The sequence below is a fragment of the Gavialis gangeticus genome, unplaced genomic scaffold (genome assembly GCF_001723915.1).
Source record: "Gavialis gangeticus isolate Ggan-Ray unplaced genomic scaffold, GavGan_comp1, whole genome shotgun sequence".
In the NCBI taxonomy this organism is placed as follows: Eukaryota; Metazoa; Chordata; order Crocodylia; family Gavialidae; genus Gavialis; species Gavialis gangeticus.
In genome coordinates, this window is record NW_017729026.1 from 44,997,718 (window position 1) to 45,015,484 (window position 17,767).

Here is a 17,767-nt window from a genome sequence, read left to right on the forward strand (position 1 = left end):
AGCCATTTGTCTAAATGGTCAAACAGAGGTTATAATTATTCTCTTTTAGTCATAGAATATAATACAAGCATTGTAAGGGTGTACAGAAGGATGAAAACCCTGCAAAAATGAGGGCTGACTGAAAAAGGGTTTTTTTTTTATTTGCTTTTGTTTTCTTTGGTTTTCACTGAAATTCACTGTCTATAGACAGTGTTTTAATAAACAATGCTGTTGGTAGTCAAATGGTGAATAATAATTTCCCCCCAGCCAGAAGCAGGGTGATAAGGCCACAGCCATGAGGATGGGAGGACCTAGGTAGGGGAGCAAGTACAAATCAGCAATTTTTCTTTGTCCTTTGGTTTTTCACAATAAATTGAAATGCTATCTAAATGCTAAAACAGTATGGACAATAGTGTTTTAATAAACCATGTCATTGGTAGTCAAGTGATGGTGAATAATAATAATAATTAGGTATTTAATATGAGATGTTTAACATGCCCATGCACATTTGCTTCTAAATAAACAGATTGCAAACATTTCAAGTGAACTAGCCTGGGGGAGGGGGAAGAGTTTTGATTTACAGATGTTGCTTGATTGGCAAGTGTGTGCATGGATTGGTGAGTATGTGCATGTATATAATATGTGTGTATGCATTTTGACATAGCAACAAGCAGCCAAGGGGCAAAAGGGAGCTAGGGAGGGAATTTTTCCCTTCCTCCCTCCCTCTCATGTTGTATATTTGAATTGTTGCTTGTCACAAAACGATGGAATCCCCCTTCCTGGATACAGGCTATGTTCCAGCTAGGGATGGAGGTAGGGAAATGTTTCCCCAGCCAGAAAGAGGGTGCTAAGAGACCCCATCCCTGGGGCAACAGGGACCTAGGGAGAAGGGATTTTTTTTTCCCCAGCAAGAAGCAGGGTGACAGGGACCTAGGAAGGAAATTTTCCCCCAGCCAGAAGCAGGGTCATAGGAGGCCCCAGCCATGGGAAGAGAGGGACCTAAGGAGGGAATTTATGTGCTGGTGTACATGCTGGCTTGAGCTGGAGCCAGAAAATATAACAGCCTTAGCAGTGGCAGCCTATGTGCTGCACAACATCTGTGAGACCCACAGAGAGGTTTCCAGTGATGCATGGGCTGAAGAAGCATGACATGTAGTGGCCAGACAGAGATGTGGCTGGGCAGCAGCAAAGGGACCAAAGAGATATCCTCAAGGAGAAGCTGGGTGGGTGGCCCTTGTGTGGGATTTCCTGGCAGCACATTTTGCTGACAACAACTAGCAGTGCTTGTTCTTTCCTTTGATTACAATACATTATTTTACAATTTACAACATAAAAATATCTGTGTCTGTCTGAAAGGGTGTGTGGGGGAAGGTAGTGGACTGGGGGGGAGGTGAAGCGTAGGACGAGCAAGGCGGGGGGGGATATTGACTGGGGTAGGGGGTTGCTGCCTCGAGGCTGGCAGTAAATTCTCATTACTTGGTAACATGGGGGAAAGAGCCGGGAGGGGATGATTCACATGACTTGTTGTTGGGATCACCATGTGGTTATCTATTGGGAGACTGGTCTGAGCCTAGGCAGGTTCAAGTTGCATGGTTTTGGGGTGACTGTGCCCAGGTGGGGGGAGGATTAAGGGAGGACTTAGCAGGAGACTTCCAGTGGGGAGCGGGGGACAGGAGGCAGGGTCTGTGGAGGCCGGTTTACATGCGTCTCCTGTTGTAATTCATTAGGAAAGACATTACTGGGGGTAGATTGGTATTTGCCTCCCCCTGCTGGAATCTGCAGGGAATAACACACGAGACATAACTTGCTCAAAAGAGTGCTGGTGTGCAAATACAAACACAATGTACCACAATAACCTGGGTTAAAATTTTAAAGGTGCAGTAAATTAATAAGGATTAAACTCCATGGTGTGTACAAATGCCTCAAGTTTCCAGTGTTCTAGATAAGCACTTTAACCGTTTAGCTACAGAAAGAGGACTTCACTTTATATTGAAATAAATACTGCTCTCTTCTGAGTAGACATAATCATCTAGGTAGATATTTTGTTGCTCAGGTCATAACTTCTGCCAATACATCTATGTCTTATGTAGTCAGGAGGAGGTAGAATTGCAACCAAATAGAAGCACTTAGCACAGGTTAAATCTCTCCTTTGAGTGAATAGAAAACTACATGTCTTTTAGCCCACACAGGTCTAGGCAGTGGCATGTCCTGGCCAAAGACAAGGCTGAGGACATCTTACCCACACCCACAGACAAACTTCAAATCTGGAAGTTCATCTGTAAAGCTGTTCTGAAGTTGTCCTCACTAGCTGCTCTCTGGTACATTGGAGACTTAGGGCTCAAGAAGAGATGCAGGGGAAGAAGCCCAGAGCAGCATCACTGCTTGTGGCTACTGGTGGGAGGGGCTGCCCAGAGCCATCTTCATTAGAAGTAGTATCAATGGGCACATCTATGTATTTATAAATATGCTGTAATTATGGTACATTAAGTTTAGTACCTGTAATAACAGGTCTTAAATGTGCCATAATCAGTGTTATTGTGCATTTGTGCAAATGAACACTTTTTGTGATGCTTAATGCTCATTGAACTAAGTCTACTGCACATTAGCTCATTAGCACAATTTTTGCCAGCCGTGCTAATGTGCAGTAGAATTAGTCCAATGGGCATTAAGCATCTTGTGTAGACACTCCCACTGTGATGTAGACAAAGCCAAAGGATTAATCTCTTGAGGTGACTGGGGAGCTTGTAATCCTGCCAGCTGAAACAGAATGTGTCTCCAGAGATGCATTAGTTCCTCATTGAGAGAACAGAGGAAGAACACACCTGTTAGGCAACATAGAATCCCTGTCTGTTCCTGGTTGCATTAGCTTGGAGAAGTGAGATTGTGCTATAAGTGTCCTAGAAGAGAAAGGAAATACTCCTTAGATGAAGTGGCTGAGTTTGTCAAAAATGTTCAGAACCGTGTAGGCTTGGAGCTACCAATATCCTATGGAAGCTGCTGGTTACCACACACTTTTGAAATCTGCTTGTCTGTGTAGAATTCATGGGAAGGATTGCGGTAGGGGGAAAAAAGTATAGTTTCATAGTTTTATAGTTTCTAGGGTCGGAAGGGACCTGAGCAGATCATCTAGTTTGACCCCCTGCCATGGCAGGAAAGAGTACTGGGGTCAAATGACCCCAGCATGGTGTTCATCTAACCTCCTCTTAAAAACCCCCAGGGTAGGAGCCTGCACCACCTCTCTTGGAAGTTGGTTCCAGACCCTAGCCGCCCTGACCGTGAAATAGTGCCTCCTGATGTCTGACATAAACCTACCTTCTGCCAGCTTCTGACCATTATTCCTGGTCACTCCTGGTGGTGCTTGGGGGAACAGTGACTCCCCCAGTGCCTACTGATCCCCCCTGACTAGTTTATAACAGGCCACAAGATCCCCCCTCTGCCTTCTCTTTTGGAGGCTGAACAGGTTCAGGTCCCGTAGTCTCTCCTCATATGTCCTCCCTTCCCTCATAACTTTGAAAACTTTCAGGAATGACTGAAGAATAATGAAGGTTGTGGAGCTGTGACCACTAATGAGATCACTTTCAGGTATCATGACTGACAAGGGCTCAATCTTTGGAAGTAACATTATAAATGATGAGATTTTTATAGCAATAATTCCAACAAATTCAGAGACAGTTCAGTGTTAGCAGAGAGAGCAAACTGGCTGGATTGTAGCTATGATCAAAGAAGTTCTGAATGAAGGTAGCAAAGAAATGATAAAAAGCAAATATCTGTCACTGATTTCATATCTAAATGGGATAAAATAAGATGGATAATTAGTTGCTAATGGAACTATATTTAAATTAATTCAGTTTTTATTACTTTCATATCCTTTTTATTTGATGTATGCCTATGAATTGAACTAAGGTTTAATTGCACTTTAAATAAAGTTATTAGTGAGTTTTGTAAATATGTTTGGTTTTATGATTAAGACTTTATGTAAGTTTGGGGTGTCTTGTTGTTACCTTGTAAAATTAAAGGAAAAATACTCATATTGTGTCAAGATTTTAAAGCATCTTGAAAACTGTAGATAGGTTGATGTATAGGGCACGTTCAGACAAGCACGCACATGCCTCTTGCAAAGCTCAAAGCTCTTTGAGATACTTCAAGAGGCACATGCAGGAATAAAAAAATGTTCCCTGCGCTGCAAATTTGCAGTGCGGGGACAAAATTAGACCCCTGGATATTCAGGGGTCAAAAAGCGGGGCAGGTAATGGTCCCAGACCATGCCCTGAGGCAACTGGAGGCTGGGCCCTCCACACAGACACTTTGGTAGCCAGCCAGAGTGTCTCTATGGTTGCCCTTCACTCCAGTGCTGAAGCACACTGCCTGCCTGTGTGGGGCAGGCAGTGTGCCAGCTGCAGGGAGCTGGACCCAGGATCCTGCCAGTAAGTAGGGGGGATGTAGGAGGGGGGAGAGGACCATGGGAGGATCCCTGCTGGCTCTGTCTGCTCCCCCAGCACCAGGCACACCTGCCCTCTGAGACCCCTGATTGCTGCCCCACCTGGTCCCATCCCCAGCCTGCCCCCCAAGCCTCTTAATCACTCCCCTGCCTGGCCCCATCCCCCACCTGCCCCCTGATGGCTCCCCTGTCTGGCTCCATCCCACGCCTGCCCCCCTGAACCCCACTGATGTCTGCCCCACCCAACCACATCCCCCACCTGCCCCTTGAACCCCCCATTCACTGCCCTGCCCAGCCCCAGCATCCCCACATTTTAAAAAAAAAGCTCACACTCACTGGCAGTAACAGCTGCCATCAGAATCACTGGGGCTGTGGCAGAGTCCCCCCCGCCTCCCCCTACCATGCAGCATGGGGCCTGGGTGACAGCTGCAGCAGCCCCAGCTGTCCAACAGTGCATAGAGTTACACAATGCCCTGCCAACCCCGGCTGCACCTGCCTGATGGGGTAGTGAGGGTGCCAGGCAGCCAGGAAAGGAACCTTCTGCCCCCTTCTGCCCCATGCTTCACAGAGGGGCTCTGCCTTGAGGCCCCAGAGCCCCCACAGCCTGCTGTTGAGTTTGAGGGTTTTTTTCCTTTTTCTTTTTTTTAAAGTACCAGGAGGCTGGGGGTGGGTGGGGCAGCCATTGGGGGGCTGCAGGATCTGGCAGGGGATGGGGCCAGGTGGGGCAGGAATCTGGTGTCTAGGGGAGAAAGCAGGGGTGGGGCATACGGGCCCTGCAGAGGGGTGGTAGCTCCTGTGGGGGCCATGTGGCCCCTGTTGGTGGGGCTGTAAACCCTGTAGCAGTGGTGTAGGCCCTCCAAGGGGCTGTAACCCCTGTTGAGAGGCTGTAACCCCTGTTGGGGCTGTGGCCTCAGTGGTGGGGGGCTATAGTCTTGTGGGGGGCAGTCTGTGACCTGTGTAGGGGGGATGCACCCTGCGGGAGGCAGGACATCCACCCGTCCTGAGCAGCTCCCCTGCACAGTCCCTCCACAATCCACCTACAACTACCCAAACACCCCATGGCCCCTCACATGCCTCCACAGCCACCCACATCTCCCCACCCTCCTTCTCACCCCACTCCTGCAAACCCCACATCCCCCTAGCACACACTCTGCATGCCCAGTTGCCAGACAGGATGAGACCTGCTGGTAGGAACTGTAGCTGCAGAGGCAGCTATCCCCACATCCTGGTTAGTGAAGGGGTCAGGAGGAGCTATAACTGCACTATAGTAAGAAAAGCAAAGCCAAACAGCAAAACATATAGGTATTCAGAATTCATTTTTTTATGATGATAGAGACACTGGCAGGATTCAAATTGCTTTAAAATTGTGGATATATCAATAAAACATTGCCCAACTGATCACTGTCTCTCTTTCTCTCATTCTCTTTCTCTATATATAGTGGTGTTTTGTTTAAATTGTGGAGGAAAATGGATTTTGGGGTATTTTACAGTGACTTTGGGATTTTTTTATCAGGGATTTTTCAGTTTTCAAATAGGGAACACCAGAATTCCTGCTATGGAGGCAAGTGGCAGAACCCAGGCAGAGAAGCCTGTTCAGAGCTAGCACCTTAGACCCAGCTGGAGGTGGCTGACCTCCTGGCCAATTGGGTCCAGAAGGACATGCATTGACAGTTCAAAGCAGGGCACCACACTGGGAACATCTTCTGGGCAATAGCTGCCCAGATGGATGGGCGGGGGGCACACATGGCAGTAGTGCCACACAAAGGCCAGCTCTGCAACCCCAGCCCACTGGCAGCTGGCCCAAAGGGGCAGATGCCTCTACTAGCTGTGCAGCCACCATCTGGCTCTGGCAGGTGCGCAGCAGGTCACAGCCAGGCAGCCAGTCCCCATTGTCAGACTGCTGCAGTGGGCAGAGGGCACAGGGAACTCCCAAGACTGCTTTGGCAGTCCAGCTGGCACAAGGGATAGTGTCCCCAGGTAACAACTGGCCCCAAAAGCTCCTGAGAGCAAGTAGCCCTGATCTAATTGATGGGGCAGCTTTTTGTACTGATGGGGCCAGGGCAGGGCAGGGCAGATTTTTATACTGCTGGGGTCAGCACAGGTTCTGGCCCTGGGCTCTAGCTCCCCTTGTCTGCAGATTCAGGAGGAACCAGGCAGGGTTATTTTGCCCCAAGTGGCACAATTTGCCCCATACCAAAGTGCATGTCTGGGCACATGCACTGAGGCAAAAAGCTCTGGCTCAAATTTGTACCACTTCTATTTGAGCTGCTGCAAGCACACATGCTTGCATGTGTGGACATGCCCATATAGGTTCATTGGTTATAAAGTTAGAAGGGAACTTTGGGGCTATTGAGTCTGACCTCCTCATAAAAAGACCATAAATTCTTGTTTCAACTGAAGGAGGAGAAAAGTTTGCTCCTGTCTTAGACAAAGTGATGTTCACCTACCTCTGGGTGGAATACCACAGCCATTCTGAGACAGCAACATTTTACTTTCCTTGTTAAAGACTTGTGTGTAAAGTAACTTGTCTATTTTATGCTTCAAAAAGATTAGGCAAAATGAAATATTTGAACAAAGTGATGTGGTAAACACTCTTATGCACAAAGGAGTGCCACAAAATCACCAATGGCAACAGGTTGTCATAGCTCTTATTTTCTGTTTCATTTAAGAGGCAGCATAATGCATCCCAGTACCATTGATTTACCAGAAAAGTGGAGACCTATAAAAACAAAGTACAGTCAGGGTAGAGGAGTTATTGCATACTGCATGCACACACACAACTTTATTGTTGAAGAGAAAATAATTGCCTTGGGGTGATAGACTTCTATAGTTTTTCCTCTTCAGTGGAGAAGAACAGGTTTTAGTTCATAAATCAAGGAAGCATAAGTTACACAGAGGTATAGATGTAGAATACTGTAAAATAAAACAGAGGAGCTACTTATGACAGAAAAACTTTTCAACTCAACTTTGAATCAAAACTGATAAGGGCTTAACTGTCACAAAAAGGGCAATATAGCAACTAATTCTGTTTACAACCCCCTCCAAATAACAGAATGTGTCCCTAGTCCTACTTTTAATTTCACCTCTAAAATATCTACATGACAGCTACGTGGCACTTAAATGACTAAGTAACTAAGTTTAATCTTACTCCACTCTGTTCAAGTAACTAGAAAACTATTTAAAAGTTTTCTTTGTAGTCTTAAGATAACTAAAACAACTACAATCCACTCATGTTTTGCTTAAGAGCTTAATGATGAGAGGATCTGGTCAAAAGTGACAGTGCTGAATTATAGACCCTGGTCTGGGCAATACTAATGGGTGGAAATGCTAGTCAGCGAGCCCAGAAACCAAGACTGTCCACTGTGTTAATAGGAGAGCTATAAGGATCACTCTTTTGAGGTGAGACCTATTTTTTGGTTCAGGGACGGCTTGGGCTTACATAACCAATAGGTGAAATAAGAACAGGGCTTGGTCTTATTTCTCATGGAAAAACCTGGAAAATAATTGAGATCTGTAAATATCCACTGAAAAGGTTAACTTTGCTTAATCACAACTGATTTTCATTAACTATAGCTAGTGTCTGAGTTTTCCAGGAGATTTACCTTTGCTGAAACTTTGAAGGGCTGGTAACGAGAGTTCATTTAACTAGAAGGAGACAAAAATGCTAGGTAAATGTTAAGATTTTAAATAAGAAGAAATCTGTAACCTTTTAACTCAAAAATAGTTTGACAAATTTTCTTCACATTTGGCAGAAATAGTCTCTTAATACAGCTATTTTTAAAACCTATCCAGAATTCCAAGCCCATATCATAAGGACAGTAAAGAAAGCATTAGAATGTTATCTTATTGCAAAAGTAAACTCTATTTAGAAAAAAAACAAACCAAAAGCCATTTAGTACATGTTTTTATGTGCTTCAGTGCCACTGACTTCAACAGGAATAAATTATGTGCTTAAAAGCTAAGTACATGTTTTTTTGCATTTCACCAATATACATTATGTTGTTCTGAATCTGGGCAGAACTGCAGAAGACTGACTACATATACAGAAGTATATTTTATTTTGAATTCAAAGTATATGATGTTGCACTAATTATTCACTGATCATCAGGGATCCTAGTTTTTTTCTGTTAAAAATCCAAAAGTTTCTGATTAAAAAACCCAAAATTTGTGTTTTTCTTCTATTAAAATGAAGTGCCACTATATATATATATATATATATATATATATGTATCAGTTGAACACAATGTTTTTTTGGTTTATTTGGAATTTTCAAGTAGTTTGGAAGATTACCAATGCCTCAATCATTATAAAAAATAAATTCTAAATACCTATATATTTTGGCATTTGATTTTGGGTTTTTTATCATGGAAAATCAGAGTTTCCCTGACTCCTTTTCTCACCCCTGCACTCTTCCACATGTTATCTATGGCCCAGCCTCATCAATTTACCTGCAGGAAGCTGTGGGGGATGCTTTCCCTCATACTGCCTAGCTGCACTGCCAGCCATATGCTTGTGTGCACGTGCACATGCATGTGGTCCCCTGCCTCTGTTTGCCCTACTCCCATTCCCCCTAGCCCCAAGTAGATGGGCAGTCTATTAATAGTTCTAGCCCAGGTGATGTCAGCTGCAGTACTAATAACTTGGCAGCCCAAGGAAACTCACTCTGACAATGCCCCAAAGAAAGGGCCCACCTCACCCCATAGGGAAGCATGGGGCTTCTTGTGGCAGACTCAACTGCCCATACATGAACACTAGGAGCTTGGGAAACAAGCAAGCAGTACTAGCCCTTCTCTTATGTAAACAAGACTATGACCTTGCAGGGATAATGGAGACCTGGTGGGACTCTACCTACGATTGGTCTGTTGCTTTGGAAGGTTATACCTTGTATAGGAGAGACTGTCTTGGGAAAAGGGGTGGGGGTGTTGCTCTCTATGTCAAGGATAAGTTCACTTCCATGAAAATTAAGTTTTCTAACCAGGAAGGGTGTCTTGAGACACTCTGGGTCAAAATACAGGGAGAACTTGGGGTGGGTGACATATGTGGTTTGATCAAAAAGTTCTAAGACTTGATGTTTGGGGTTTTGTTCATCAGGAATTTGTACCAAGTGGTCAAACAATCAGTCACACCTTTTATAAAGAGGTTTTGATTCGATTGAGGGATAAAGTTAGAAGAAACCGTCGTGAGCTGTGTGAAAATGATCAATGGTTTCTGCACCATGACAACACTCCTTCACACACTGCTGAACCCATTCAAGAATTTTTGGCTGAAAAAATTCCTGTAATACCACACCCTCCGTATTCACTTTACCTTGCCCCATGTGATTTTTTTCTGTTCCCAAAAATCAAAATGAAGCTGAAAAAAAGGAGATTTGATGACATTCCAACCATCCACAAAAATGGGAAAGCGGAACTCAAAAAACTCACAGTTGAAGACTTCCAGCATTGCTTCCAAAAGTGGCAGGAACGTTGGGACAAGTGCATATCATCTGGGGAAGATTACTTTGAAGGGGACAGCTCATAAAAATGTTGTTTGTACACCATTCTTTAAAATAAAGGCTAAGTCTTAGAACTTTTTGATCACCCCTTGTATTTGTAGGAATCTATTATAGACCTCCCCACCAAGAGGAAGAACTTGATCAGGAATTCCATAGGGAACTGGTTGAAGATGCACGCTCCTGATGCATGATTGTCATGGGGGACTTCAACTTCCCTGACGTTTCTTGAGATGAGCAGATGGAAGACGGCAAATCTGACAGATTGCATAGCTTTCTTCCTTGCATTGATAACCTCTACCTAATGCAGGAGGTTTATGGACCGACTGGGGGAAAGGCATTGCTTGATCTGGTCCTGGCCAAAGGGGAGGACCTGGTGAGCTATCTAAGGATCAAGGGGAAGCTTGGTGACAGCAACCATGATTTGGTGGTCACCTTCTCAGTTCACCGAAGAGCAGGCAAATCCCTCAGTAAAACAGAAATCCTTAACTTTGGGAAGGCTGACTTTTACAAACTCAGAGATGTGGTAAGTCAGGCAATTAGAGGCCATACCCCACTAGATAAGGGAGTACATGAGGAATGGTCACCTCTCAAAAACATAATTTTTGAGGCATAAGAGAAAGCTATTCCATCTTGCAATCAATGGGCAAGGAAACCCCCTTAGCTGAACAAGGAACTTTTAGACCTCATTAAACTCAACAGAGAAGCTTACACCAGTTGGAAAATGGGAAGCATCACCAAAGAGGATTACTCAGCACTTGCCTGCACGTATAGGGAGCGGTCCAGAAAAGCTAAGGCACAAACTGAAAGGCTAGCTACAGGGATCAAGGACAACAAAAAGTCCTTCTTCAGGTATGTGGGAAGTCAAAAAAAGAACAAAGGTAGCATTGGGCCCCTGTGAGATGACATCTGACACCCAAAAAAAGGCCAATCTCCTAAATGACTTTTTCACATCAGTTTTTCACCCTCCCAAGGGAATCACACTGTCAGAAAGGACATGAACTATTCTGGGAGTGGGTGGTGGGCCCAAAACTGATGTGGATCAGGTGAGGGAGCACCTTGAGAAACTGGACAGTCACAAGTCCACGGGGCAAGACGGAATGAACCCAGAATCTTAAAGGAGCTGGCAGACATCGTTGCTCCCCTCCCGGCAAAGATATTTGAAAATTCATGGTGCACAGGCGAGGTCCCAGAAGACTGAAAAAGAGCCAACGTGGTCCCTATCTTCAAGAAAGGGAGGAGGGATGACCCAGGGATTATAGACCAATCAGTCTGATGTCCATCCCTGCAAAAATCCTGGAGAAAATTGTCAAGGGATCCATAAATGCCAGACTAACAGAAGGCAAGCACCTGAATGCTAGCCAACATGGCTTTGTGACTGGCAGGTCTTGCTTGACCAAACTCATCTCCTTCTATGACCAGGTGACACGAGCCCTAGACAAGAGAGATGACATGGATGTCATATATCTGGATTTCAAGAAAGCGTTTGACCTAGTTCCCCATGGTGTCCTCATGGCTAAGCTGGGGAACTGTGGCCTTGATCATCTTATGATCCAATGGCTTGGTAACTGGCTATGGGGTCAAACCCAAAGAGTACTAGCTGACAGGAGCAAATCAACGTAGCAGGGTGACCAGTGGAGTCCCTCAGGGCTCAGTACTTGGGCTGATACTCTTTAACATCTTCATTAATGATCTGGAGTCGGGAGTCAGATGCAAACTGGCAAAGTTCATGGATGACACCAAATTATTGGGGAGGGCGGTCACACTGCAGGACAGGCTGGGGATACAGGCTGACTTGGACATGCTGTCAAGGTAGGCTGACCAAAACCGGATGGCCTTCAATGTAGAGAAGTGTAAGGTGCTGCACCTCGGTAGGAAGAACCCTCAACATACTTATAAGCTCAGCAGTGCTACTCTCACTAGCACCACGATCAAAAGAGACTTGGTTCTCCTGACTGACCACAAGATGAATACGAGTAGTCCAATGCAATGCTGTAGCTGGCAAAGCAAATGAAACTCTGGTGTGCATCTACCAATGCATCTCAAGGAAAACCACGGAAGTCATCCTCCCACTTTACTCGGCCTTGGTGAGGCTGCAGCTGGAGTACTGCATCCAGTTTTGAGCCCCCCACTTCATGGGGGATGCAGAAAAGCTTGAGAGAGTCCAGAGGAGATCCACTCATATGATCCAAGGCCTGGAAGGCAGGCTGTATGAGGAGAGGCTGAGGGATCTGAGACTCTTCAGTCTGGAAAGAGAAGGCTCAGGGAGGACTTGGTAGCAGCTTACAATTATATAAGATGGGTACATCAGGACCTTGGAGAACAGCTGTTCACCAGAGCTCCCCAAAGGATAACAAGGTTTAATGGCCATAAACTCCAGGAAGGCCAATTTAGACTAGACATAAGAAAAAAGTTCTTTATGGTGTGTATCCAGGGTCTGGAACAGATTCCCCACAGAGGTGGTGCAAGCACCTAGTCTGGACTCTTTCAAAAAAATCACGTGATCCCAGCTGACTTCCTGCCTATCATGGGGGAGGGAGGTGGTCGGAGGGGGGAGGGCTGGACTTGATGATCACATGAGGTCCCTTCCAGCCCCTAGTGTCTATGAAATCTATGAAAATATCTGTTTGCAGGCTGGCACCCTGCAAGGGGAAACCTGTTGTTTTTCCCCATTTAAAGGAGAAAATACAAGTTTTTCTGCTGAGAACAGAAAAACCAAAAAAACGTTTATCATAACAACTGATCGATAATTTTGAAAGGGTATTTTTTATTTTGTAAATGTACCAGGGTACACTTCAGTACTGTAGAAAAGGATTTGTTTAAAGTTTATGAATCTTTCCAATGTGGGGCACAACTCTGTGGGCACGTTTACAAGTGCCACTAACATGCAGTAATAAACTGCTTATTGCTCCACAGTTTATTACTCCTGGGAGGCTCCCAGTTTACACATGTCCCCGGACCTCAGCACATTGAGCTGGGTTGCAGGAATCCCAACTGGAGGGGAGCCCAGGGGATCAGTCTGCCAGCCTGGGGCTGCTCTGACTGAGCATAAATACAAGTCCTACCCTGCTGCAGAGTTTATTAGTTTTATGTGTCCTAATAGGGGCACATGTGTAGACAGTGAGATGTTTACTGCACAGTTAATTAGTAAACTCCACAGTAAATGTTTGGTGTAGATATGCCCAGTGGATATTAGAGAGAATATTTTTTATTCTGGGATAGATTGTTACTTTGCAATCTGCTCTGGGTAAGAGGCAGAACATATCTGTATCATGAAGGCACAGACCAAAGAATGAAATATGCCTTAAAAAATCATCCCTTGATCCCGCCCATTTTGGCTTTTAGGGGAGAAAGGAAAATAAATACATTCACCTCATATCCTAGGGCATTTTAATCCCCCCTGCACTGAGCCAGCTCTTCTGGAGATCATGTCTGAGTGGTGGAGCCAGAGCTGCTTTTACTTCCTGTCCCTTCTAATCCTACTCACTCATAGTAAGAGAATCCAGAGAGTTGTCCCTGCATTCTTGTTATAGTCAGAAGAATGAAGCAGGAATAAAGGCTAAGCTTTATAATCATTCTCTCTGATGTCCTTCATCACCAAGCTATGAGCTGTGACTGTCACCCTATTCTAGCACCCACTGTTAAGCACTTATTATTTGAAAAGCCTTTTCTGGATGCCCCATCCATGCAGCTTGACATGTATCCAAACCCTAAACTTGCCTAGAAGGTTATCCATTACAGCAAAAGCTGTGTTAACCGGCACTTTATTAGCTGGAAAACTCTATTAACTGGCATCTGAGGGATGCAGCAAAAGCAAAACTGGAAGTACAACTTCCGGGTTTTGCCGCTGCCATGAGCAGAGTTCTTTCCACTTCTTTGGCCCATGGCCCAGGGCAAAGCAGCCTGCGTGGGGCAAAGCAGCCTGTGCAGGGCCCCCCTACCTGTCCCCCAGCACACTGATGCTGGGGAGTGCACCAGACAGTGCACATTTGATTAACTGGAATATTTGATTAACCAGCATCCCCCATTCCCGGGGGATGCTGGATAGCAGAGCTTTTACTGTATTTTTTCCAGAAATCTGGGTTAACTTAAAAGGTTTTGTCTTTTAGAGTCTGTGAAGTTTCTTCTCAAGTGAAAATAAGTGAATTTTTGGACCAAATTTGGAAGAATTTGTATAACTGTAGCAGCTCTTTGCCTTGTTTCTTTTGTTGTCTTAGTAGCTTTTGGTCTGAACTTGTGGGAATGTCCAGTATATGCAGGATCTTTACATTATTCCTATGTAGAATGCTTTTCTATTTAATGAGTGCATCTACACATTCTATTAATGTGCAGAAAGCTTACTGCTGTGCAATAAGCTTCCCCTGGGAGTGTGTCTACATGTGCACCCATTGGAAGCAAATTTGCTCCCAACAGGAGCAGTTCAGGGCAGGCCTACTCCTGTCCTGCTCTGCTCCCATATGCCTGCCAGGAGGAGTTCTAGGCTCTCCTGGATGCCAGCCCAGGGCTAGCAGGGGGCAGTGGGGTCAGGAATGGGTTATGGGAGGCAAGGGAGCTGTCCCACTTCTAGGGGATGCTGCCTCCCAGCCCACACACCTGCCCTGGGCAGCTGCCTGCTGCCCAACCCCCATTCTGAGACTGAAGCCAGGCTTGGAACATTGTCCCCTACCCCAGCAGCTGTCTGCTGCTGGGGCAGGAGACAGTGTCCCAGCCCTAGCTCCTAGGTCAGAGTTGGCCTTGGCAGGCAAGCAGCAGCTGGGGCAGGGGACAATGTGCCAATTGGAGCCTGGACTAGGAAGCAGGCAGCTGCCTGGGGGAGAAGACAGTTCTCCTGCCCCCTGCTGGCTGGGCTGACTGGGAGCAATTTGTTCCTGGTCAGCTATGTAACTGTGCACTACTGTGTATTAGCTGATGCACAGTAAATCTACTACCTGTATTTACAAGTAGTAGAAAACTGTGCATTAGTCTATTTTAATGCAAAATAGCTGCTGTGTATGGTTACATAGTGATGCTTTACTGCACAGTAGATTAGTCTACTACACAGTAAATCATTCTGTGAAGACAGACCCAATGATGTATATTTTTTTGTTCAAGAATGACAAATTCCTTTGCAACTGCAGGAATACTATTGGACTTTTGTGACACTATTTATGGAAAGACTTAATTCTTTCCTGGAGTAATTCCACATATTTGAGTGAAGCCATGCTAACTAAATATATGTTCCTAAGTATCCCAAGGGTTCTGAAATATTGAGATACATTTAGTGTATACACTTTTTAGTATAATTATTTTGCTTTTACTTAAGGATGATTGATAGTACTTAAACCACTCCCCCTTGCTCATCAAGAAATAAACATGGATGGATAACAGATAATATTAACTTAATGTTAAATATTATATCTTATTGCTAATTCATGGTAATACTAAATAGTAATTATTATTATAATTATTATAATATAATAATGTTTCTTCTGATTTTCTTCCTAAATTTGCTTTCTTACAGGTAGCTGGTGGCATATCACTGAACAAGTCTTTTAAAGTATAGAATACTTCTAAATTAGCATCTCTGTGCAAATGCTACATTCTCTCTTATGAAACTGTAAATGAAGTGTTGCATAGGGCATTCTAATGAAAGGGTTACTAACAGAATGAAACTCTGCCCTTTATGAAGAGCTATATAAATTGTACTCTAAGTAGGAAAACCTCTAAAACATGCCGTTTTATATTTTCATCTTACTGGGTGTGTCTATACAAGATGCTTTATTCTGCAGTAGAGCAAATGACTGTGCAGTAAGCATCACAATCTACATGTGCAGATGTTTGCTGTGCAGAAATTTGTTCTACTCATGAGTTAATTTGCTACCTGTCAATACAAGTAACAAGTTAACTCCCAAGTAGTTACTGCACAGTAACACACATGTAGACACATGGGGTCAGCCCCACAACCAGGGGGACACCCTCAGCCCAACCCCAGGACCATGGCACTTGGAGCTTCTCCAGCCCTGAGGCTGGGGTGGCTCTTTGCCTGCCCTAACCCCTGGTCCTTAAAAGCCTGTGGGGACATTGGGGTCCTGGGCCACCTGCAGCCAGCCTCTGGCTATTGTGTGTTCCAGTAAAGGTCCCAAGCTAGCTATAGCAGCCTGTCTGCCCCCAGGTACTTGTCCCCAGCACCACATCACCATGCAGTTGCCAGACCCACACTGTTGTGCTATGCTAGGTGCTGCAGGCACCTGCCAGGCCCCGCAGCACCCTGGTCCACCTGCATCCAGACTCTGGGCACCAGATCCACTCCAGCTGGCCCCAGGCCAGCTGCAGCAGCCTCTCTGGACTCTGCCACTGGTGCCTGGCACAGAGTCTCTGCATGCCTCTCTGTGCAGTGTCGTGCACCTGCACTGAGTGCTGGATGCACCTGCCCAGGCCTGCCAAAACTGGAACTGCCATGTAGAGGCCAAGCAAGCCATCAAGGGAGCCACTCTGGCATCCTCTCCGGCAGCACACATCTCGAGGGGTCACAACTGGTCCCAGAAGGAGACCATGGACCTCATTGCATTGTGGGTGAGATGCAGCAGTGCTTCTACCTGCCAGGTGCCGCTACCCTGGCTCCTACCTTGGGGCCCCTGCCACCGAACCCTTGTTTCCTGGGCCCAGCCCTGCTGCTCACTCCGGCTTCATGCATCCGCAGAGTAGAAGCTGCCTTCAGCAGGGCCAGGACCATGTGCAGGCACTGCTGGCCTGGCCCACTGGCTGCAGAAGGGGGACACAGCCATACTAACAGAGCACCACCTGCTGTCACACCCAGGTGGGCCCCCCACCATAGCATGTGCACACACGGGGGTGCAACCACAGTCTGGGTTGCTGGATGCCTGTCCCCAGGCTCTGCTCCCTAGGTGCCCTCACCCCACTGCTCCTGCCCCAGGACACAGTCTGCATGAAGAAGAGAATGCTTTATTGATAGTGGGTGGAGTGGGTGGTGGAGGGGCTCTGTGGGGAGGTGGGGCAAGGGTAAGGTCTCTGCAGGTTGGGAGGGAATGAGGGACAGGATCTGGTGCAGGGGAGGGACAGGGAAAGGGTGCTGTTGTGGGGTAGGGAGGAGGAAGGGGGTCTGTGTTTGTGAAGGGGAATAAAATGCTTTTCTGAGAATTGTCCACAGTGAGTGTGGTGCTGTTGGTGCATGGTGGAGCTGAGGTCTGTGGCCAGCCATCCAGGTGGGCTACAGTGGTGAGCACAGAAGAAGGTGTTTGGCTAGTGCTTCTTACACCCAGTGCTCTGCCCCCCACTAGTGGGTGAGTGGCTCGCCCGGGATTGCAGCAGGGCATCCATAGCTCGCACTCCCCATGCCAGGCATCCTCCACCTGCTGTGCCTCCACTGCCCAGGCCTCACAGAAGAGCTCCCTCAGGCCTTGCAGATGTTATTTAGCATGCAGGCTGTAACAATGACCCAGGGGATGTTGGCCTTGCCAACCTCAAAGCTGTTGGTGAGGGTACACCAGTGTCCCATCAGGTGCCTGAAGGCACACTCCACCAGTGCACAGGTCTGTATCCATCACCTGTTGAAGTGTGCCTGGAGGGGGGCCAGGTGGCCAGTGTAGGGCCACATGAGCCAGGGGAGGAGCAGGTCGGTGGGGTCCCTGATGAGGAGGGGTTGGACCACCGCTATGCCCAGCTGATTGTTTGGCACTCTAGAGGCAAAGTTCCTGCTCTCCACCAGGGCTGGCAGGGTGGAATTGCAGAACATGGGCATGTTATGGGTGCTGCCTGCCCAGCCAGCGATCACATTGGTAAAGGCACCATAGTGGTTGACAACAACCTGGAGCACCATAGAGTGGAAGCCCAGTAGCAGGAACAATCACTTGCAGGGCAGG